Source organism: Cavia porcellus, unplaced genomic scaffold (genome assembly GCF_034190915.1).
Source record: "Cavia porcellus strain 051 isolate PalLab524CR breed Dunkin Hartley unplaced genomic scaffold, mCavPor4.1 scaffold_22, whole genome shotgun sequence".
NCBI classification, from domain to species: Eukaryota; Metazoa; Chordata; class Mammalia; order Rodentia; family Caviidae; genus Cavia; species Cavia porcellus.
The window spans coordinates 58,134,569-58,159,961 of record NW_026947505.1 but is presented as its reverse complement, the minus strand read 5'-3'; the positions used below and the strand labels follow the sequence as shown (position 1 = coordinate 58,159,961).

The 25,393-nt window shown below is 34.6% G+C and overlaps 1 long non-coding RNA gene across 1 annotated transcript in view; it reads right to left on the bottom strand.

Moving 5' to 3' along the window:
• Positions 1 to 21,935, bottom strand: part of LOC134472203 (uncharacterized) — a 44,058-nt gene extending 22,123 nt beyond the window's left edge. The window contains exon 1 of the long non-coding RNA XR_010042075.1: positions 21,716 to 21,935. This is a non-coding gene — a long non-coding RNA (uncharacterized LOC134472203). The remainder of the gene's footprint in view (positions 1 to 21,715) is intronic.
• Between the last annotated feature and the right edge of the window lie 3,458 nt (positions 21,936 to 25,393).

Here is a 25,393-nt window from a genome sequence, read left to right as displayed (position 1 = left end):
ACCCAAATACTTTTTTTCTGTACAACTTCATTATGTGTTATCATGGATTTGCTTTGGTTTTTATCTAGTGGTGAAAGGAAATTCTATTCATGAAACTAGACAGCTTTCAAAATATTACAAAACGGTTCTTCATCCTGAATGCAGACCTGGGGACATGTATGTCACTAGAGCTGTGATGGTGACAGTTCGGGCTATAAGAATAGATTAACAGCATCAGCACCTGCCGGTGTGGTACTTTACCATCCATTTTCTGCATTAAGGGACAGACCATTTGTTTTCCCTTTTGCATTACTCTCTCTCCCTTTTGGCTTGGTTGGCAGCATAACGGAAACAAGGTTTTAAAGGACAGATCCATTCTTCCTTCATGACTGATCACGGCTAGAACATGTTCTTTTACCTTAAAAGAACTAAAATCACTTCTATTCCAAGAGACTGTTAAAACCACTTTTTTTTAAAAAAAATCATCATTTTTAATCTAGAACTAGATAATCTCCAAAGTAGCATTTGAAATACGTATGAAAATCAGACTAAGGCTATACTGAAATGCCAGGCATATTGTAACCTTTAAAAGACAGAATAAGACGGGTCATATCCTGGGACGTAGTTGATTCAGGGCTACACTCAAAATAATGCAAACTACAAGGGGTAAACAGGAGCAGATGAGCAGTGGAAAGAATTGTGGAATGTTGGGCTGTGTTCAGCAAAGGAGATGCTCTTTAAAGCATTCTGATTGCACTTGTGTCTAAAACAAGTAAGGGTCCATTTATTCACATACTTGCACTTGTAATGGATTTGGTGAGAAAAGCAGCCTTCCATCTGTATCAAATGGATCGCGTGACAAACACTGCACAGTTGTCATGAGCCGCCCTTCAGAATTGTAATAGGGAGGGGAGGCTGTAAAACCGACACAACTTCAGATGTCTTAACAGCCAGAGAAGATGACTGTGACGTACTTTGTAATAAAGTGTCATCTTCCAAGATACATAAAAATCAGTTGTATTTACTGTGCACCAGATCTTTTTTTAGTGCCAACTAAATGACAGTGTCATGCCTATACTGCTGCATGCATGATTTAAATCATTTTTCACAACATATTACTCTAGTCAGCCCGAGGTGGGTGGTCCCTTAGGAAGCAATGCACTGTTTTGACCTTGGTCATTCATTAACTATCACAGATGAGACTTAATATTTTAGGAGGGATTATGCAAGGTTTCCACACATAATATCTGGAGAAATTGAAACCATATTTTGACATTTCTGAAGATCTCTATAAACTGAATGTAGAATTAATCAAAAGGATCATCAGAGCTAAAAGAGATAAACAAGGGAATGCTGTATTCTGGGGAATGTTTAACATATATGGTGAACATGTCAGTTCTCGGTGGTCTGTGCTACAGTGTAAAAGATAATTGAAAAAAAAGTATACCTTAAGATAAGATTATTTGTTTCATTTCCTTACTCTCTTCATTAGACACACTAGAGTATAAAATGAATGTAAGCAAACGTAAATGTACATAACCAGATGTACATTTTATATTTCTAATATAAAAACTTACCACATACAAAATATTTTCATTAAGATGCTTTATTACACAGTTACTTTTTGAAATTATATTAGTAATTTCAAGAGTTTATGATATAATTTTGTAATTTTCATGGAGTATTAGAGTGTCAACAAAAGCAGCTCAAATTATGATTTTGAAAATGTGACAATAGCTGTATGCACTGACTGCCACCATTGGACAGTTTGCTTCCTGCAGGCAGCCAGTGTGGGCCAGAGATGCAGCTGGCCCATTACACCCCGAAAGTTAATCACACACACAAGCTTCAATGCCAAAGGTCTTCCAAAGTATAAATAAGGAGCAAAATAAAAGATAGATAAATGTAAACAGTGAGTGAGAACTTCTGCAAATGGGAAGAGGACAAAGAGATGGATGGAAGCCAGAAATGGATAAGGAGAAATGACCGAAAAAATATGTAAAATGTGTTATTGGCACCTACCAAATGCCCACAATGAATGCAGCAATTCTGTATCTCCAGTGTACCCTTCAATTTAGGGAAAAAAGTTTGTTTTTTCTTCATTGTCAAATATGCTGTCATTCCCAGTCAGTGTAATCAACTCAAACTATAGTTGCACAAATAGAATTTTCACTTAGATTTTCATTTAATATATTTTATTTTTCTAGTTATTTTTTAAAGATAACATAAATATAAGAACTGTCTTTCTAATATTTTCTAGACATCTATATTATCATTTTCATTGTATTTCCTTTGATTAATTTTCTATCATTAATATGAATCATACGTTCTTGTTCGTTAGAATGACTGATAGTTTTGATTACTTGCCTCACATCATGAAATGTACTTTGTTGGAATGTCAGTATTTTTATGTGTTCATAAACACTTTGGGAAGTTTTCTGTGATTATTTAAATTCTTTGGAAACAATGGGTTGTTTTAATTCTTAATAGGCCCAGATTCCATATTATTGGAACAAGACCCATCAAAGTATTCTACTCCGTAACGCTTGCTGGTAACAGACACTGTTTTCTGCCCTGTAAAAAACTGTGAATGTGTGATGTGTGTGGTGATTTATATTTAGGTGTTACTTGTTCCATAGAACATTGATGCTATCCTGGGATAGAGGACATTGATTTGCAAAGCCAAGAGAAAGATAGGTTTCCTAGTTTTGCAGCTGAGTTTAGACAAGCATGACAATATAAGTGTATGTGTGCTCTAACTTGTGATTTCTAGAAGTTACATTTTTAGAGGCTTGAGATTAAAAAATCCATATTGAAAAAGTGTATCACTATGTATGTGTGTGTGAATATTGCATTTTCATAGTGAAAATTACACATGTGCAATTTAATCAACTAATAATTTTTAAAGTTTTAAACAATATTTTATAGAATATTTTGTTTTAAAAATCATCACTATTTAAAGATTTAAGATGATAAAAATCCCACAAATTTACTCAGAAGATTACTGTTTGCATGATTTCTGATAGCTTAATTTTATCTTAATATGTTTCTCAGAGTGTATTTCTGCTTTAGTAAAAGTAAAGTATTGTACTCTCTGTTGAGCACTTACATGTCGCAGATACAGGTGGAAAATTACATCTTTCTGTAGTTTTAACAAAAGTATTATGCAGCTGTTTTTCAAATGGTAAATCAAATGATATAATCTGTACCATGCAATCCAGTTTAGGATTTATATGCCATTTCTGTCTAGTCTTTATGTCTTAGTTTTTTTTTAAGTGAAAAGTTATGCATTATTCAGTTCATTAATTCATAATTTCATTTTGATCATATAATCTATGTACTTTAAAGAATTTCATTTTTGTTTTGTGACATTAAATTTGCAGATGAGATTATCACCATAAATAAATACACTAATCTCTAGTTTGTTACTAGTTGATGCAAAATGTTTACCATACACATGCTAGTGTATCAGTTATTTTATCATAGCTGGGGAAAAAAATCTCCCACACATGCAGTTCTGCAGAAGAAGTGGTTTATTTTGGCTTATGTTTCAGAGGATTTAGTTCATAATTAGTTGTCTCCAGTGTAGAAATGACATGGGGGATAAGGTAAAAGAAAGCTCCTCAGTCCATGAGATCTATGAAGCAGAGAGAGAGAGAGATTGAGAAAGGAGTTAGGGAAGGAGACACAGCTTTCCAGGTCACGCCCTGCACACCGGTTTTACTCTGGTTCTGTGTCCCACTATATTTAGCAATGAACTCCTCAAGGGATTAGAACAGCGCCCCCATGATCCAATCATGGAAAGTTCCAACGTTGAATATACGAAGCTTGAGGAAATACTTTAGTTCCAAACCATAACAATTAAACTGTGATTCTAATGCGGGTAAGGAAATATTAAAAGGTTGTGATAGAATAATTTTGGTTTTCTAATGTCACTGTGCTATATTACTGCAAATTAATGGGCTTAAAACAACGTGTGTGTTATTGTATAGTTCTATAGATTATGAATCCAGCACAAATCTTACTGAACTAAGTCAAAGTGGTGTTAGGTATGTATTTCTTTCAGGAGACTTTAGAAATAAAACAGTTTTCTTACTTTTTGGAGGCTACACCTATTTCTTGATTCATGACTCACTTTTTCTATCTCCAAAGGCACTGATACAGAACATCTCTTTATTTTCTGTCTTGCTTTTCTCTCTCTTTCTTGCTTCCTTCTTTCTATCTTTTTTCCTACCTCACTTGCCTTTGTTTTCCATCTTACAGGATTCTGTTGATTATCTTGGGATATGAAGAGAGAGAATGCAGGATTATTTGTGTAATTTAAAGAAAGTTGATGAACAAACATACTTTCATGTACAACCATATTTTTTACCATGTAAACTACCATATTCACAGTTTTTGAAGATGGCCATTTTTTTGGGTCATTAATTATTTTAACCAACTGAATACATAGATAAAATGAATTTTTAGTGAATATAGTGGCATATACAGAACAATAACAAATGCTAATTCCTGCATGATTTCTTTTATTTTCAGATATATTTTGTTAAGTTTGATTCTTTTTAGTTTTAGTAGCATGGTAGATAAGCTCTTCCTTTTATTTGAATATCAAATTAATTCTGCCCAATTTATAACTTTAAAAAAGTTCTCATTCAATTTAAAATAGAATCTCTGGGCAAAGAGTTTAGTTTCTTTCAAACTTTTTATTAGTACATGTTTGCAATACATAAAGATTACACTCATTGTGGAGAGTTGGTGCATTACACAATTCATCTTGATGTATTTGTAATCCTTTTTCTCTCTCCTTCCTGTGCTCTTGCACATCTCTTGGCTACTTTCACTTGTGAAAAATATCTATGTCCCTGTTTACTCAATCCCCTAGCTATGTGTATTTGAGTTGCAAACTTTCGCGGATATGAACAGACCTCCCATTAGGTCCCTGACTGATGAATATTTGAGTTGCAAAGTTTTGCACACATGGATGGACCTCACATCTGAACATATATGTGTGAATCGCGGAAGTAACTCACATGAGTGCTGGACATTCACAATTTTGCTGTTGCATGTTTATTGTAAAAGTGAAAGTAGTTTGCTTACGGTCATTGTATTGTACTGTTCCAGCATTTTAAAGTAACTATAAATGGAGAAATTATTGACAGTATTTGTGTGCATATAAGTTTGGTTTTCCTATGCTTTACATTGTATATCCGTGCCAAACGTATGTAAGACTTACTCTGTCTAGCATATAAATGAATACAATTTATGAGTGTGCTACTGGAATGCAACTCATCGGTACTCAAGAACTTACTATATCTATCTTTTTTGTTAGTCTTTTTAAAATTTTTATTAGTGTATGTTTACAGGAAGTCATGGTTACATTCATCATGGAAAGCTTGTACATGTACAAAACAAATCCCGATTATTTTTATCTCCTCTTCCTCTCTCTTTCTCCTCCTTCCATCTCTTGCTCACCTTCCCTTTTGCAAGAGATCTAGCTCTGGGGCTGGGGATTTAGCTCAGCGGCATAAGCGCCTGCCTTTCAAGCAGGCAGTCGCGAGTTCGATCCCTGGTACCGATAAAAAGGAAAAAGACAAAAAAAAAAAAAAAAAAGAGAGAGAGAGATCTAGTTCTGTGTTTCTTATTATGTTACTTCACTCATCTTTATTTTGTGTTTCTCAAATGAAAGGAACCAAGTTAAAATTTCAGCATGTGTGTTTGATTTATTTCAATAAATATGACAGATTCAACATCCATTCATTTCCATATGTATATATATATCTGAAATTTATTATTCTTTATGTCAAAATATGAGTCTATTGTGTATAAACACATTTTCTTTATTCATTAACCTGTTGATATGTTATTTCCTATTATAAATTGTACTGACATAAACATGAGTATACATGTGTCACTATTATATGATGTCTTTGATTTTTGAGAAGATTCTTAGAAGTGAACTAGCTGAAGGGAGTGGAATTTTTATTTGCAATTTTTGAGGTAACTGCATTCTGATTTCCATTTTACATCTTCATCAACAAGGTAAAAGGCTTCTTTCTCTTCTCATCAGCATTTGTATTTGCTTGATTTTTTGATTTTAGACGTTCTTTCCTGAATACAGTGGAATTTCAGTGCTGTTTTAATTTGCATATCTAATGACTAAACATGTAGATCATTTGTTTGAAGTGTGGTTCAACCCTGATATTTCTCTGGGTTTTTTTTTTTTTTTTTGTTATTGTATTTATCTGTATATATATGACAGGGGGTTATTGAGGTCTCCAGTACAATTCTGTTGATATTTATCTCATTTCTTATGTTTAGTGGTGGTCATTTTATGTAGTTGGGTATGTCTGTGTTCCATGTATTTATTTATAACTCTGTCTATTCAATCAGTCCTGAAATATTATATGATGGCTTTCTTTGCCTCTTACGAAATCCACTTTCTCTGAAATATCTTATCTACTCCTGCCTGTTTCCAGGCTCCTGTTGCAGGGAATATTGTTTTACATTCTTTAAGTCTATAAATTTCTCTTTTTTAAAATTTTATTTTAAAGGGAAAAAGAAAAAACAGAAAGAGCAAAAAGCAAACAAACTTAAAAAAATAACAAAAGCAAAATTCCAACAACAACAATAACAAAATGTATATACAGGTTTTCAAAACAAGATACTAGGAATTCAACAGTGGTGGTTGTATTGCATATTGTTATCTCCAAAATAGCTTCTCAGGCTACCCGATACAGAAATAAAGTAAACCAATAAAATGGAACAAAGCCTTGGAAACAAGGCAGAAGGAGATCCCCCACAGTTGCCACAAGGTACACTGCCATCCTCCAAAGAGTTGTCCAAACCACCAGCCCAGGCCTAAATGTCAATTAAACAATACAAGTATCAAAATATTTCTTTCACCTCATTTGCTACCATCTCACCCCAAGTTCCTCTGAACCAACCAGTTGCTTGCTGTGGGTGGAGGGAGAGCTCTTCTGGTCTCCTAACTTAGGCACTTGCTGGCTCAGGAAAAGGCACAGTTCAACTTCTGGGTGGTCTCTTCCTGTTTCCTGCGGTGGATCATGGCTCACGGCAAGGCCTGGTCGATGAACTTCTTTGTATTAAATGTATTTCTTGTACATGGCATAGACTGCTTTTGCTAAATACCACCCACCAACCTGTGGTGATCTTTCCAGACTGTTTCATAATTTTGTCCATATTGTGTTCCATTTCTCCAGCTTCTCTGTAGTTTCCAGTTTTTCTTTCCTGTTATCTTCCATATTGCAAGATTTGTACTACTTTATTTCTATTCACTAAATTGTTTTATGTAGTTGTCTCAATCCCAAGTCCCAGAGAAGCTGTAATTTGCTGCCATTCTTTACTCCACCATTTTTAATCCTTTCATTGAATTTAGTACCTCAAATGAATCGAACATGTGTTGACTGAGAATTGAGCTATGTAGGAAATAATATGATAGTGCTCTTCTATCTATGCAGCACTGCTCATTACATAAAATGGAAGTTAATAGGATAATTATACTAATATCATATATATATATTATATATGTACATGTTATTAGTATACTTGTTTTCCATATATATGTTAACATATATATATGGGAAACAATTTAAGTTCTGTTAAATGCTACTTCTTTTACTCTTTTAAATTTCTTGTGAAACTGGATAGTATTCTTATGGATTTCGTGGAAGACCATAAGAAGTTTTGCTGTTTGTGGAATATTGGACAGATCATATTGCAGTTAAAGTACAGAGCTCAAGTGAAATGAGTCATTTAAAAAATGGCTGAATGTCAGTTTGTGTGTCGGCTCTATCCATATATTTTTTTTTTACTCAAGAATTCTTGCTTCCTTCTTCAGAAACATTTCTGTCAAACAGTGAATGTATATTCCCTTGTTTGACAAAAACCAAGGAATTATACATGCAAATGTGAGTCTATTGCAAATAGAGATCTCTGGAACTTTTCAAAAATCAGGATGCAAGATAGGAAATATATGGTTCAAGACAAAACAGGCAGGCTATAGATCTGCAGCCAAGAGAGATGGCAGCACAAATGTTCAACTGGTTGGAGCACAGTGAGAAGAAATCTTGCCTGTCGTAGATAATTGAATATTTGGCAGATAAAAGCAGAACAACACAATTGGCATAATGGGTAAAGTGTGTTGGCTGTGAGCACTGAGATTCTTTTTTTCTTTCTTTTTTTTTTTCATTTTAAATTTTCTTAGATGTTGGTTTTCAAAATACCATTTACATAGAGGGGACTAAAATTGAATTTATTTCTAAAATATCCACATTCTAATGATCTCCAAAATCTGGCTATTGTATTATACTTAATTGTTTTTGGTTCAGTTTTATGTATGCTGTGTAGCCCAAGGCAGATGTTGTCATTTATGAACTTTTTTCTTTTTAAACTTTTGTATATTTATGTGATCACTTGTTTCTTCCCTCTGATTTCCTTCATTTTAAAATTGTTATGGAGCCTCCTGGGAATAATTTAGAATTTAATATGTTTACTTTTTCTACAATGTCATCTGTTTGGAGCAAGCACAGAAGTGATTTCTACAGTATGAGAGAGAGTTTCTCCCGTGAGGTTTATGACAGCTGTATTAACCAGCAGAAAGGTAGCTTTTCTTGAAATTTTCCACAGAAATAATAGATACCAGGGTTTTCTGTACATCCCTTTTGCATGTATTTTTTAGAAAGCCATAGCAAAATGAGGAAAAAACACAAACAAAGACATGTGGTGAACTCTGAGATGTGCCTTCAGTAATTCAAAATAAAAATAAGCCAAATCATACATGTATTTATAATGTGTCTGTAATAATGCAATGGTTTCTATCTCTCTCTACTGTATAGATGAATAAACTCTCTCTAGATGAAAAAGCAACCACTTTATAGATTTGTTGGTTCTTTTCATATGGCCATATTTAAGAAACAGAATTAAAATTTATAATTTAATGTGCAGTACTTACTATATATGATCCTTACTTAACATTATAATCTGTCTTAAGGTATCTCATGGTATCTTCACGTACCTAGTATGAGTTATCTTACTTCTTTCAATTTTCCTCTTGACTCTAATGACCTATACTTATCCCACTCTCTTGACCATTTTTCTTGCTTTTGCAAAAGCTGAGAGCATGGAATAAGTACTGCGGATTTGTTCTTCACTGCAACTAATGCTAATCCCACAACCCTCAAATTGGTAATATTGCACATAGAAGATGCAGCTTCAGTAAGAACTCCTGCAGGTATGGATTATATGAAGTTATTATAGTAATATTAATGCAGATTGGAGAACTAGCTTGCAGCAAAATGTCTAAGAAAATACATTTCAACATATCTTTAATCATCATTTTTTACTATTATAATGAGAAACTGGTTTCTCCACAATTGAGTCAGTACTGAAATTCTTAAGTTTGTATACATCACCATAATGATAGCTTTGTACAATGCCTTTAATAAGAGATGGACAAAGTCAGCAGATAAACTAACATTGATTGATAATAGATAGAGAAAGCTATTCCTAGGTAAAGTGAAAGTCACAGTTTTTACTATAACTGTACCTTTTATGCCACCTTTCGTTTGTATGATGTTCCAACATTTCTGCATTATTTGATATGCAGTAGTTTTCTACAGTCAGTGATCAGAAAACAACTATATTTTTGATCTATTATTCTGATCAGGTGAAGTATGAATGAAAACTATTGTCCTTTGAAATAATATTTTTTTCATCATCAACAGTTTCAAGAAAGACTAGAATTCACTTGTCATAAAATATAAGTATTGTTTCTTAGTAGTAAACATGTTAGCAGATTCTCTTACATGGTCTCCTATTATGTCTTATTTTGCTCTTTATTTACGTATTGAATTTCTCATGTAAGAGATTCCAGGCAATATTTAAGCTTGTGTGTCTGAATCACTTCAACCAACATTGTGGTCTCAAGTTCCACCTTCCTATGAAGAATTCAAGATTATGTTTCTAGCAGAGTAGCACTCCATTATGTATAAACACATTTTCTTTATCCATTCATCTGTTAATTGATGTATAAGCTGCTTCCATGTTTAGCTATTAAGAATCATACTGCTACTATAAAGGTTTATATAACCTGTATGTGAAATATCTTCTAAGTATGTTTCCATTCAAAGCATATTTTAATCTAGATTTATCCTTTTGCTGTTTTATGGAATTTTCTAGAATATAAAATGTTGTTTTGCTTTGGGTTAACTTCTACATGATGACTATGTGACACAAGGAATAAAAAAACAATACAACTTGGTGGTTAGGGAACATAGCTTTTCTATCTTCAGTGAACTCATTTTTCAAGAACATGTTTATTGTTTGTAGCATTCTATGCCAACACCATTACAGTAATGTTTCAAAATTTTAAAATATCACACTTTAGATTTCATTAAGACAAATGTATTTTCCTTTCTCTAAGATTAATATGAAAAAATATTATTTTCATAATGTTTTTGGTTCAAATAGTACACATAAAATTCTAATACATATTTTATTATTATAAAATGCTTCTAATATTTATATTTTTATAATAAAGCAATATACTGCTTCATAGTTCCAAATATCTCTAGAGTGGTCATCTTAAAAGCATCTGCTTCATCAGTAAGAATTTAATACATTATAATATCATGTTAATTTCATAAAAACCTTTAGCAACCAGCAATTGTCATGAACATGAGTTTAAAAAGATATGTTGACAAAATAATAGCCATGAATTGTTCTATACTTAATGAAGACAAAAATATATTTAAATGCTGGTAGATACATCTTAGTGCCTGTATATTTCAACCAGTTATGTTTTTTGACTATTGTTACCTTAAACTAAGAAATGATTCCAGTTACCATTTTATCTCAGTATTTAGCAATATGAAACAAAAGAAAGATAAGGATATATAGAAGGAAATTAGAAAATAGTTATTTGAATACAAAGTGGATATTCCCCACCACTCTCTTTCTTTCTTTGCTTTTTCTGTCTTTTTTATTTTTCTGAAGGAAAAGGAAAGTGGATTGGATATAGATGATTCATAATTATGTAATACTCTTGCAAAATTGTATCAGAAACACTTTATACTTTCGTTGAGTTAAAGCTCTCAATTTATATTTCAGATAGCTGAAAAGGCATCTGACTCACATAACATATAAAAGGTAGATTTGAGCATTAAACTTTTTAACAAAATCTTTTAATCTTTAGGGTTCATTTAATTACTCTGATTTTCCAGTGATGAGTATAAGCTAAAAGAAAAGAGTAGAGAACTATAAAGAAGATAGATGGAAACAGACAACTTAACTCAGGAGAACTCAGAGGTGGAAATTAAAATTTGTAATAATACTGAGAAGATAAAATAAAACAACACAAAATTAATGATGATTCCAAAAGGCTGACAATTACAATAATAGCCACTTAGGAAAGCTGTACACTAGCAAAAAGAGCTTCATTATTGCTTCGTTATATTTGTGTTATGCCAAAGTACCTATAATGCAGCATACTGTTCTATATGCATTTCCCCCCCTCTGGGTGACCTAATTGATATGTTAATCAATGCTCCCCTCTGTAAAGAATTTTAAATCCCTGGAATCCTAACCTAATTGATATGTTAACCATTGTTGCCCTTTACAAATAACAAAAGATGTGGTGCTAAAATAAGCTGCCAAAAGATTGTTAATTACTGCTAGACTATTCTGTCCTCTGCTAAGGAAAACATTTCCTTAGCAGATGTCCTGGTCCACGCCCATAACGCCTTACTTTGTAAACTATGATATGTACATAAAGGCTGCAAGCTTTGAGGGGGACACACAGCTTTTGTAATCTTGAACTGCACTGTGTCACTGGGCCCAGGATAAAATAAATCAGCGCTGCTTTTATAAAATATGTTTTTGCCCCATTTTTTTGAACTCAAGTTTGGGGGCCCATTTGTGGATTACAATATTTGGGGAATCATCTGGGATTACTGGGGACCTACCTCAAATTATTTTTTTCACTGATCGATCAGCTAAACATCTGTAAGTATTTGGAGGTATTTTTGCCTGTTTGTAATGTGTGTGCACATTTGTAACTGCAGATAAAATGAGACTTCTGGGGTCCTTTTTTTCGTAATTTAGTGCTTTTGGGCCCATTCATAACTTTGGGCTTCGGCCCATGTGGGGTTTTATGCCCGTTTGTAATTTGGATGTGCACAGTGACTGCAGGTGAGCTAGTGTTCCTTCTGCACTGTACTCTGGGGGCTCTTTCCCATTTGTAATGCAGGGCAGCTAGGCCCATGTGTAGGGCTTAGGCCTGTGTGTGTAGCCTAGGCCCCTGTGGGGCGTTGGGGCCCATTTTTGTTCCTTTAGCTAACTAAACTGGGGACAAAAAATCTTCGTTTGTGTTTTTAATGTTGGTTTTGTCTTTGTGGTGCCTTGTTTAATGTTTTAGTCCTCAATTGATACTTGAAAACCTCGGCATGCCTTTAAAAAGTATTTCTTTCTGGTTAAAATGTGAATATATGTGCACATATATGTATATTTATGCGTTTTAAAAATCATATTAACTTTACCGAGTAAAACCAGATCACACTATAATTGAGCCAGTTAAAAAAGTTACAATTTTAAAATGAAGCATTTTAATGTGGTAAAAAGACATAAAAAGATTAAATATGTTTTAGACTACTAAAAGTAAGTCACTTCAAGGATTTTGTTAAAGGTTTTAATGTTGTCTAAAAATTAAAAAAAACTAATTAACTGATAATAAATTTTTAAAAAGTGGTTTTGTCTTAAAGTAAAAATGTAAAAGAAAAAATGTTTTCTGTGGCATGGCTATCAAGAGCAAAGAGCCCCATAGGATAATTTACAATACTGTAATTTTGGGAAAAGAAAACTTCCAAAAATGCTATAAATTATAAAGACAAAGTTAAGATGTTGATTGTTAAAAAAAAAAAAAAAAACAATTTATCTTGTACTAGAAAAAGCCGATCTAAATTTAATAGAAATAAGTATTGTGCCTAATATGATTGGTAATAATAGAGATAATATACAAGTTCTTACATGTGCTGTGGACATCTGGAAGATTATGTGGCATAATTATTTTTGTTACCTATGGAAAAGACTTATTTGTTAAGTATGTAATTTCAGTAAAACAATGCCACGTGGCACCCTGAGACAAAAAAAGCAGTGTGCCATTCAGATAAAACCTGTCTTCTGATCCAAAATGCCAATACCATGTTTTCCTTTTGTCCCACCCCAATTAGACAATCAGAGGTAAAGAGGTTCCTGATTGGTATCACCAGTTGTTCTTGTTAGCCATTAGGGCACCCCAAAAAAATCCACCAATTTGTCCAAGATAACAGAAGCGAGACATTTGGCTCATAAGTCTCCCTCAGGTTTTCTATAAAGATTGCAAAAGGCCTATCACATTTATACAGTGATAGCATCTAAAAATGCAAGGGCCATTAATATTGCCTTTATAACTCAATCATCCCCAGACATTAGACAAAAAATCTACAAAAGTTTGAGAAAATAAAAAAAATGCCCTTCAGTCAGTTATTAGAGGTTGCTTAAAAGATATTTGACAGCCAAGAAGACTCTAAAGACCAGGCTTAAGATGTTTCTGCTAGGCAGAAAAAGATATATTGGTTGGTGGACTCTCCATAAAAAAAAAATAATAATAATAATAAGATTCTTTCCTCCCAGCAGTTGCAAGCATCCAATAGATTCCAGTGCCTATAACTAAAAAGCAAGTTCAAAAATTTCTAGGAGCCATAGGGCTGACACAGAGTTTAGAACCCTGGCAGAAGCCTGTTACCTATCTTTCCAAGAGACTTGATTATGTGACAGTTGGATGGCCACATTGTCTGCAGGTGATTTCCTTGGTGGCTGTCCTGGTAAAAGAGGCTTAAAAATTGACTTTTGGACAAAAACACTTAATTGTCCCCTCCTGTTTGTTGGAGACTCTCATCAAGGCTCTGCTGGACCAAGGGCTGCCCAACTACCAAGTTATACATTATCAGACATTACTTCTGGATCCTACTACTAATAGTTTCAAGAAAATGACAGCTTTAAATTCAGCCACTTTCTGCCTAATGACCACCCCTCGTTCCCTTACCACAATTGTACTGAGGTCATTGATCACCTTACAGAACTTCGACCTGATTTGACAGATGAGCCACTACTCAGAGTTCCATCCTACTTTTCTGATGGAAGCAGTTACATCTATCAAGATAAGCAGGTCACAACAGCTGCCGTTACTACAGACTCTCAGGTTCTATGGCAACCAACCCTAGAGCCAAAAACACCGGCCCAACTGGCTAAACTTATTGCCCTCACTGAGGCCTCAAGTTGTCAAAATACACATTTGTTACTGCCCATGTTCATGGGGCCATTTATCAAAAATGGTGCTTATTGATTTATGGGGCCACAAGATTAAAATCCCCAAATTTTGAACTTGTTGGCTGCCATCTAGATGCCAAAGAGAGTGGCTAGTATCCACTGTAGAGCAAATTGTACAGGAGATGGCCTTGTTATACAAAAAATAATTTGGCAGATGCCACAAAAGACAGCCACAAAATCAGTAGGGATTGAGATAGCCCTGACATTACTGCTGATCCCACCTATTTTGTCAGAGCCTATTTACACCTAAAAAAATTTGCATCTGAGACTATTATCAAAACTTGCTCAGTCTGTGAGCCTCAGATGCACTCAGTGCCATTTGGTGAACCCAAAACAACTGCAACAAATAAAAACCACTTGCTAAGTGGGACTATGCCTAGAGAACATTAAAAAATAGACTTTACGTAAATGGGGAAGCCTAAACTTCAAGAAAATAAGTACTTATTAGCAATGATAGATATTTTTCACTAGATGAGTTAAAGCTTTGTGTGCTAAGTCTGAGTCAGCCCTGATAGCATTTTCCCTGATTTTGCCTCCCCTTATCCATGGGGTCCAACAACGGCCCAGCTTTTATAGCCCAGATAACTCAAAAGCTAACCTAAACTTTGCAGATAAATTCAAAACTCCATTGTGCTTACCAGCCTCAAAGTTCAAGACAAATAAAAAGGATAAACCAGACTTTAAAGACAGTAATTACTAATGGCCTTTAAAACTGGTGAGAACTGGGTGAGTCTCTTTCCTTTTACTCTTTTGCGTGCACGATGTACACCCTATGTTGCAGGTATTTCCACATTTCAGGCTTTATATGGTAGACCTTCTCTTCTTATCTCTAAAATTAAAAAAAAAAAAAAAAAAACAACTTAACTAATCAAGATCTTATTAAGTCCCTCCAGACTTTTCAGCCAGTTCTGACTTCCATCCATCAGATATTTCGACAACATCCTCCACCTGCTGCCCACTGCAAGGACAAATGCCCTGCTGTGGATCCTGGGACACTGGTCATTATCAAACGACATCACTGTAAGTCTCTTGACCATGATGGAAGGGTCCCTACATTATAGTCCTCAGCACTCCAACCTCTATCAAAGTAGCCAAAAAGCCTGCCTAGATTCATCATTCCCACTTCAGGCGGGTCCTAGCTCCCAAAGGTGATCAACCTATGGATAAGTGGACTGTTTGTTGTTCCCTCCAAGGACTCTTTAAACCTTAAGATTGCCAAATATAACTGATAAACTTGTGTTCTCCCTTATGGAGACCCCAAGGAGGCCTCTGTCTGGCTTTAAAAAACGGTTACTTGTATAAAGAAAGAGAATAAATTTAAATGTTGGTTTTCTTTTTCCTTTTGGTTAACAGCTTCAATAATGGCAGCTGCAAAACCTTTATTAATCCTCCTATTGGGCCTTATATTGTAAACAAGTTGATAAACTATGTCAAAGATCGGGTTCAAACTATGAAAGCTTATGATTTGAAAGACGCAAGGTTACAAACAGATACCTATGTATAAAAACCTCATGAGCCAATGGTTTGGTTCACTGACTAAAATCAGTGAAGAAAGCTATACACTAGCAAAAAGAGCTTTGTTATTGCTTTGTTATATTTGTGTTATGCCGAAGTACCTATAATGCCGCATACTGTTCTGTATGCATTTTAATTTCTTCTGGGTGACCTAATTGATAATGCTCCCCCCTGTAAAGTATTGTAAATCCCTGGAAACCTAACCTAATTGATATGTTAACCATTGTTGCCTTCTACAAGTAACAAAACATAGTAACTGCTAGATTACTCTGTCCTCTGCTAAAGAAAATATTTCTTTAGCAGATTTCCTGATCCACGCCCATACCCCCTTACATTGTAAACTGTGATATGTACATAAAGGGTGCAAGGTTTGAGGGGGACACACAACTTTTGCAATCTCTAACTGCACTGTGTCGCTGGGCCCAGGATAAAAGAAATCAGCACTGCATTTTACAAATATGTTTTTGCTCCATTTTTTTGAACTGAGTTTGGGGGCTCATTTGTGGATTACAAGAATGAACACATACTAGTTACTATTTTAGGTCTTTTATGTCATTATTTCTCTAAAGTCAGATTGCCACCCCAAGTTACTAGCTTTTTGATTTTAAGAACAAGAAATACAGACTTTGGATCAATATCTTTCAAATGCAAGAACGTTTGGCTGTAGAATCAAACTGAACTATGATTCATTCTCCACATGTGCCTCCATTTCCAGTATTGCTTCAATTCCTATGTTTTTGCTCCACATTATTGGAGATTGTTGCTTCTTATTCATCATTTTATTCATGATTTTTAAATTGAAAGATAACATTTTGTTTCTTCAATAGATTTTATGCCCTGAATTGTCTCTCTTACATCTAGGGCTCAATTTCTACCTTTTGCTTTTATGCTCAGCCTTACAACACTAAGCAAATTATACACACATGCTCCTTCTTCCCCAGACACACAAAAGTTATTTCATCTTAACATCTTGAATTTTTATCTTAATGTTTATCTGAATTTAATGTGTGCATATGTGTTATTAATTTTACATATAATTATATACACTACATATTCAGTATTATTTTATCTTTTTGCTGCATTTAAATGTGAACTTCTAAAGCAACCATTTATGTGCAGCTTAAAATTCTAACAATCAGACATAGGTTTTATATTCTCTAAGTACTTATCAACTTAATAAAATCCAGTTGATATCTCTATCTCCATTTCACCTTACCTATTATTTATTTTACTGTTTACTTTATGTAAATTTTTGGTTTCTCACACAATATTTAGGCTATGTAATATTTAAGCTTGTATGTCTGTCTTGTTTCACTTGACAAGGATCATTTGCAAAAGAAGAAAGTCCTAAGAGATGGGGAGAGGAGGAAGAGAAGAGAAGAGAAGAGAAGAGAAGAGAAGAGAAGAGAAGAGAAGAGAAGAGAAGAGAGGAGGATGAGGATTAAGATGTGTTACATATACTCATTAACTCCTCAAACTGAATTTAATCACTATGTACTGAGTATATCTACCAATACATTGTACCAATACATTGAATGCCCCATTTCTCTCATCAGTTTCATCTGTATTTTAGACGAGAGATGTAAGATTTTACTTAGGAGAGAAATTCTGTGACTGCTGACTGTTCTGGATATGTAGAACCAGGGAATGACCCTGACTGGGGTGTGGCCTTCACCTCCATAGATCTCTTAGTCACTGTTTCCACTTATTGGAACAGAAACTGAGTCCTTCTAGTATTCTTTCAAGAAACTCACAGTTTCTATCTCTGGGTCAATTATTCTCATTCCTATTTTCTTCATTCTTTATAGTTTCTCATCAGTGTTATAATCCATCTTCAGAATCTCCCCTTGGCCATACTCACACCTTCTAGGAGGAGAGTCTATCCCCGTTATTATATTATAATGAGGTCTTGTGAATAAATATGTACCCAATCAGACATCTTGCCTTAAAATTTAAACTATATCACACTGTTTCTCATATTTCAGGATAAAGGAAACTTAGTGCCAAAAAAAAAAAAAAAAAACAAGAAAAGTAGCCTTGAAGTATAATCCTGATGATATAGAAGAAATGACCTATCAAAGCAGAAACAAAAAATATGCTTGGAAAAATATAAGAAGGATCAAAATTTTACACAATCACAGAATCTCTGGAAAGAGCATGTTTGTAAGGCATTGATTATAACACCAAAATTTAGGTGTAATCTAAAAGAAAGAAAGCTAATAATACTCAGTATGACTCAATGATTAGAGAGTTTATTTCTCAAAATTAAACTAGAAATTTCAGCAGACATGGAGAGACTAAGGGTAAAAGTTATATATCACAGACAACTTCTGTAGTGAAAGCAAAAGGATGGAGTGAAAGGAATGAAATACTCCTTAGGCTCAGTTTCTTAGAACTTTGACAAGCTAAAGAGGCAGAGTGTGCACATGTAATAAAATTAGAAATTCAAAATTCAAAATAAGTGTATTATACATTAAGTTTTGGAGAAGATGTCAGTATTTTCCTTTTTATCTAGGGGTTCTATTAAGGTTTTCTTGATATCAAAATTGTTTTAGTAAATTGTTTCCAAAATATTGAGTAATAAAACAAATGAAATAATATTTAAAACTGCATGTCTTTTAGCAGCCAACACTTTCTTGATATTTAACTAGAACGGAAGACCTTTGTAAGGGAAAAAAGAGAAAATACCTGAGAATAAATACATTATATAACACGTCTGCAGTGAAAAATCAAATTTAGGTTTATTTATTTGTTTGTTTATTGGTATTTTTGAGACAGGATATAACTATGAAAATCAGACTTATTTTTACTTATTTTGTAGCCTACACTGGATCAAATGTGGCAATCTTCCTGTGTCAGGCTCCCCAGTCCTAGAATCACATGTGTACACCACCATGCAGGTCCTTATTTGATTCATTTTAAAATCATTTCTTTTGAGAAGACAAATTTTGTCTAACAAAATCTAAATAAAATCTTCATATAATGCTTTTTAAAAATAGAGCTTTTAGTGCATATCATAGCTAATATATGTATTTTTTTCTGGACTAAGTATTGCCTAATCAATTGTCTCTTTCAGTATACATTCACAGTGATATGATGGGTAGCCCTTCAAAAGAGCATAGTTAGTTAACTTAAAATATTGAATATGAAGAATGTTAGTTATCTTTCTCTTGTTCCTGGAACAAAATATCCAACCCTCAAAATGAATAAAGAGAGGTTTATTTAGCTCACTGTTTGTGGAGGCTTCAGGCCATAACCAGCTGACTCCAAGGTAGGGTGGCATGGCACCATGGCAACACTTCAAGGCAGTAGCCAGAAAAGGCAACCAGAGCAAAAACTATGTGTGGGGCAAAGACAAAGTATCTTTTCTTCCTTTATATTGTATAGAGGTCACTCTGAGTGTAGCACTCATAAAATCTTCTTGCCCTCCTCTTGCACAGGATAAAGATGATTACAAAATAAGAACCTTGGCTTCCTGCTGAGTTTCTTTATTAAACTTCTAAACTCTTCAAGTTGACACAATATATCAACCATAAAAATCCATCCATTGTCAACTTGGCAACTAGACACATTACTTTAAACCAATTTCCAGATATAAAGACAATCTTAATCCTACCATTTCACAACTTGAACATTATAACACAAGTTTAACAATGCTTAAGATCTAGTGCTATCAACTTTATATTACATTAGAATCATAACATTCTTTCCTTGCACCCTCCAAAAGGTTCATGCTCATTTCTTTCACAAAAGGCATTTATTCAATCTGTAAGGGTTGCCAAAATCCTAATGGTTTCAGCATTTGGAAAAAGTTCAAGTCCTCATTCTCCTCAGAGATGTAAGGCAAACTCTTACCTGCAAACACTTGTACAAATGGAAGCAAAGTTAAACACTTCCAACATTCAATGACACAAGATAAACTTTTCTCATTCCAAAACTTACAAATGGGAATACAAAGGATTGAGATCAAAGCAAGTCCAAAATTCAGCAGGGCAAAGATTATGTCCTGTAGTTCCATGTGCACCATTTGAGGCAATTTATGTCAAGCTGTGAGCTCCAAATGGTTTGGGTGACTTCACTAGTATACATGTCTGGTGGTTGTAGCTCCCACTTTTCTCATAGGCTCACTTTGCTATTGACTTGCAGCTGTCCTTATATGATCCATGCTTTTTTTTAAAACTTCTAGGGTTTCCACAGCAACTTTGGCTTCACCTTTACAGCTACATACACTCAAGGGAACACTGGATGGCCTTTCAGGCCTTCTGAAATTGTGGTGGAAGCTTTTTAAACCTCAGAACCCTTGCATTTGGTATGCATGTAAAATTGATGTCATGTGGATGATGCTGAAGGCAGTAGCCAGAATTTTATCTGTTTTGACTGTGTGGGTCAAATGCATGGATTTCTGGGTATACTGACTCCAATTCTGAGGAACAAATTTTCCATGTGGCCACCATTCTGGAACACAGTACGACCACTGCCCTTCTGGAATGTGGTTCTCTGTGGCTTTCACCTCAAAGCAAATTTTTCACTTTTGCAAGTTTGAGGCTTAGATTTTTTATGTGATGTCTTCTGGCCATCTCTTCTGCTCCCTGATTCTTAACAACCAATAATTTTCTTAGCTCTATCTTTGCAGCCCACAGCTTTATTGGAACTTCCTTTCTGGCCAAACTCACTCTGTTTTAAACCATCCTGTTGGGTTATTTGCTCTTGATTTACAACATAAATCTGGCTAAAAGCCCCCAAACAGCTTCAACATTTTACTGCCATGAAATTTCTTCTGCCAGATTACTTAGTCCACTGCCCTTAATTTTAGTCTTAGATAAAGTCTCTGTACATGAGAATAATGCACATAAACGGTTTGCAAAGTCGTAACAACATCATCTGGAAGCCCTCCCAATACAGCCCATTTTCCCAGCAGAAAACTCCTGAAACTGGTCTTTACCAGTAGGTTTTCTATCAGCCTTCTGGTCTCCTGTGTTCCCACCAGAATGTCCCATACAGGAAAGCCTAAAGTGTTCCAGCTTTATGCCTTCAGGTAAGATCTCCAAATCCTTCCAAACTCTTCCCACAAGCCATACCCAAAGGTATTTGAACCACAGACAGGTTTAGTCACAGCAACAAACCCACTTCTTTGATACTAAATTTAGTCTTAGTTACTTTTTTTCCTGTTGCTGGGACAAATATCTGACACCCAAAATGAAGGAAAGAAAGATTTACTTAGCTCACCATTTGTGGTGGTTTCAGTATAATCATCTTGCCATAAGAGCAGCATTTAAGGTAGCAGCCAGAAAAAGTATGTGAACAAAAATGGAAGAAGAGCAAGCTTCCATTCCCCTTTTGCATTGTGCACAGGTGTAGTCAGGGGTTGTGAGGAGGATTAATTATAATTACAGGGCACAGAATTTATAATATTTTTTTATGATTATCACCCAAAGCTAACACAAGAAAGTGCAGGAAATATTTCCACAACACTAACCACCCAGAATATTCAGCCAAGGGCCTGGATCCCACAGCAATGTCCTACATGAGTCCGGATGAAAAACTAAAGTCCATAAAAATGCCTCCCACAAGTTCAACTGGAGGTCTAGAGCCCACAAGAAGGACTCATGCCAGTGTCTTTTATGGATCTGCACTGGGAAGGTCCAATGGTCAGTGACAGAACTAGAAAGTCTATGCCAGCGAGGTGAAGGCGCTGTGCTTATAGGTTGAGGGTTCCACACTGGAGCCCAGAAATCATGCTCAAAACAAGGACCAGGGCTGCACTGGAAAGCACCACAGCCATCCTCAGCAACATGGAGGTCTTGAGCTCCTCCAATGATAAGAACAGCAGAGTACATACCAGAAAGCCAGCATGAAAAGTTTCTCCATCTTCCCTTCCAGAGCCAGGAAGTGATGCTCCATGTATGGACCAGCCTCCCCAAACTGAACCACAGCTTCTCTCACCAACAAGATCCTGAGCTCCTCCGATGACAATGGTTGAACTCAGACTGGAGAAGCCAGTCATGTCGAGCTCCTACAGTAAAACCAACAGCTCAAAACAGCAACACTGAGAGAAACTCATAAAGCCTCAGTCTGCTTCTCCACATCTCTATTTCTGCTGGCAACTTTCCTCAGGTGAAACATCTACATTCAGCACCATGCTGATTTAATTCAGCTGGTGTTAAGTTGACCATAAGTTTTTAATCCATAACAACAGGGCATCTCCCTCTAGGGCTGGAGTAACACTCACAAAATCTCCTTGCCTTCCTCTTTCCTAAGCTGAGAATGATTACAAAGTAAGAACCTGGGCTCCATGCTGAGTTTGTTAGTCAAACTTCTAAACTTCTCAATTTGACACATTGTATAACATGTAGAAAATTGTCTGATAGCTGAATAATGAATTATTTTAATATAATTATTTTACTTCACTTAAATATATTCTAGTACATTAAAGTAGTTCATTTATCTTGTGTATATTTCAGAATATTAAAATTAATGCTTTCTAGATTTTAAATAAAATTTTATATTAAAATAGTTTATCTCATAGTCTAAGATAACAAATTCCAAATCGTTAGTCACTTCAAATTTTTTTATTCAACTTTTCTGTCTAAATACATAGAAAAGCAATGCTTTTTGTGCATTTTTCAAATATCATTTAACTTTAGCTTCATTAAGTGCAATAGAGCTCAAACACACAAACATTAATTCTATTGTATTGTACTATTATGAGAGAACTGTGTCTGTTTGTTATAGATTTGAAGACATGGAAAGATTCCATAAAAACAATATAGTAAATGTAGAAATATAATTTTAGAGTTTTAGAAAATTTACTTTAAAGTAATACACAAATGCATTTTTATTTAAAATGTTTCTATTGAATATAAAAACTTTGACAAAGCCAGGAGTTGTGGCATACACCTGTAATACCAGTACTTGACAGGCTAAGGCAGGATGACCATTGTGAGTTTGAGACTAGTCTGGGCTAAAAAGTGAGCTCAAGGCCAGCCTGAACTACATAGTGAGACCCTCTTTTATGCCTATTATGTGTACAATACACTCATATATATATATATATATATATATATATATATATACACACACACACACACACACACACATTTATGAATCACCATTCTCTCCCTAATCAGCATGCAGACTTCCTAGAAGTGAAAGCGTTTATCACTGTAACATGCATATTTGTGTTCTCAAAAACATTTACATGTTGGAAATGGAGGAATCACAAAAAACCTGATATTTTGACATAAACAGTACGGGAGCATAGAGAATCAATAGTTTTGTTTTGAGATCATAAATTTAAAACACTAGTTAAACATCCATTTTAAATTTTCAATACTGTACTTGGGTACGTATTTCATGATCTCAACACAAAAATGTGAATAAATGATATAAATATTTATGTCATCAGCATTTGAATGGCATTCAAAGATTAGTCAGAGAAGTGTGTATAGAGATAAGTAGGGGATATATGCCACAGATCCAGCAAGCTCCAATTTTAACAGACCATGCAATGAGGTAGAACCCTTCAAAAGAGACTGTAAAGAACAGGACACTCAGAAAATAGGTCAATATGAAGGTGATACCATTACAGAAAGCAAGAGGACAAAGTGTTTTGAGAGAAAACTTTAGCTGTTTTGGGAAGGCTTTGATAAACTTACAGTAATAGAGATCAAGAACTGGAGATTTTTCAGCAGCATAACAGTCATTTAGTGTCTTGAGCATATTATTTAGTCTCCTTTTCCCTCATTATTGAATGACAATAATAACAGTTTTGTTGTTAGTACAATATGTTGCTGAGATCTTATGTACTTCACTTGGAAAATTGTTGAAAAATGGAAGGGTAAACATGTATAACTCACTACATGCTAATGAAGAATGTGAAAGGGTAAAATATAAATATGGTGATAAACATCTCTGCCTAAAGCAAGAATCATTCATTAAAATAAATTAATGCATATTATGAAATACACCCAGTTTAGTATTCTGTTACCATGTTGGGTTTCATCATTAAGTCTCAATATCATAAGAGGTATGACTCTTCCTGGAAAACAAAAGACAGACAATGAAATATGAGGAGATTCACTAGGTGTCTTCCTAGTACCAAAAACTGTGTATTATTCAACAGTATATGGAAAATGTAGATTTGAGTTTTTGAAGATCTGAGTAAGGACAAACTATGGTATTAAAATATTCAAGGCTGAAAATCCATTTTCCAGTGTATGTCACACCATAGAGTGCATTGAGGCATGTTGTTTAGTAAAGACTCTCAGAAAAATAAAATTAAATTGCAGCAGTGAGGTACTTCAAATACATAAATAATTTCAGGTAACAAAAATGCTTACAATGTAGACTATAACAAATTCAAAATACAGTCTCCTAAATTAATTCTAGAATGAAATCAAAGTTCAAGAAATAAATTACATTTAACTTAAAATCCAAGAACTTTAAAATGGATGAAAAAAAGTCTAAATATGTGATCTTTTCTTTTCAAGTTCAAAAAATTCAAAATACAGAATTTTTTATTCCAACTCTTGTAGCTTATTTTTAGGGAAACTAATTTGGGATACTTAACACAAATTATCATTAATAGGATGAACATGGTTTCTTCAGGGTTTAATAAATTGTGCTAATTCAATAAGAACATCAGCAAGTAAGTTACAACCCAAATAACATTAAGTCCAAGAAATATAGCTTGATGTTATAAACTTTTAAAATTTCCAGTTTAGGGAAAAATTTCTGGCAAAAATTGGTTTAAAAAATACCCCCATAGTTTAATTGTAGGTATTAAGTTTTCAATGTAGAAGTTGTACCATAGAAAGTAATTAATATATAAGTCTCCAAATGAAATAGTAGCAGGCAACTTAATTTATATTTTGACAAAAGTATGAAATGTACAGAATTTAAAGAATGACCTTCTGACACACTGAAGCTAAACTGAATGAAGGGAACTCAGTTGCCCTTCCCTTGTCCCTGAAGGATCTCAGCAGCTGACAGGCCTATTAGCTGCCATTTTCTCCATCCAAAAGACCTCAATAGCCCACGCACCATCAGGGACTCCTTCCATTGCCTGTAGTAAATTGCTGGACTGGTATAAGCCTCAGCAACCACTTCCTCTATACTGATGAGAGCTTCTGACAGTGTGGTGAGTTTCCTCCTCATGTAGAGGACCTCAGTGGGTCAACAGGAGCCTCAGCAAATCCTGCTTCACAATTCTAGGACCTTGGGGAGCCAGCAAAAGTCTAGGTGAATCTCTTTTTTATACAGAGAACCCCATTTGATGAAAGTGTTGATGAAGCCTTCCCCACCTAGGGGAATTTGAAGGGCCTAAGAGACTCCTACTGATATTGTAGGGTCCTGGCTAAAAATAGCTATATCTGGTGGCCTAGAACATCCTGAAGCCACAGTACCAATAGGGAAAGGGTTGGTTTACTTCAATAGTCCTAGGTTAGCCAATCAAGGAAGAATATAGGACTCACTCAACTAGCCCTGCAGGAGGAATTGTGGTGATTGGCCCATACCC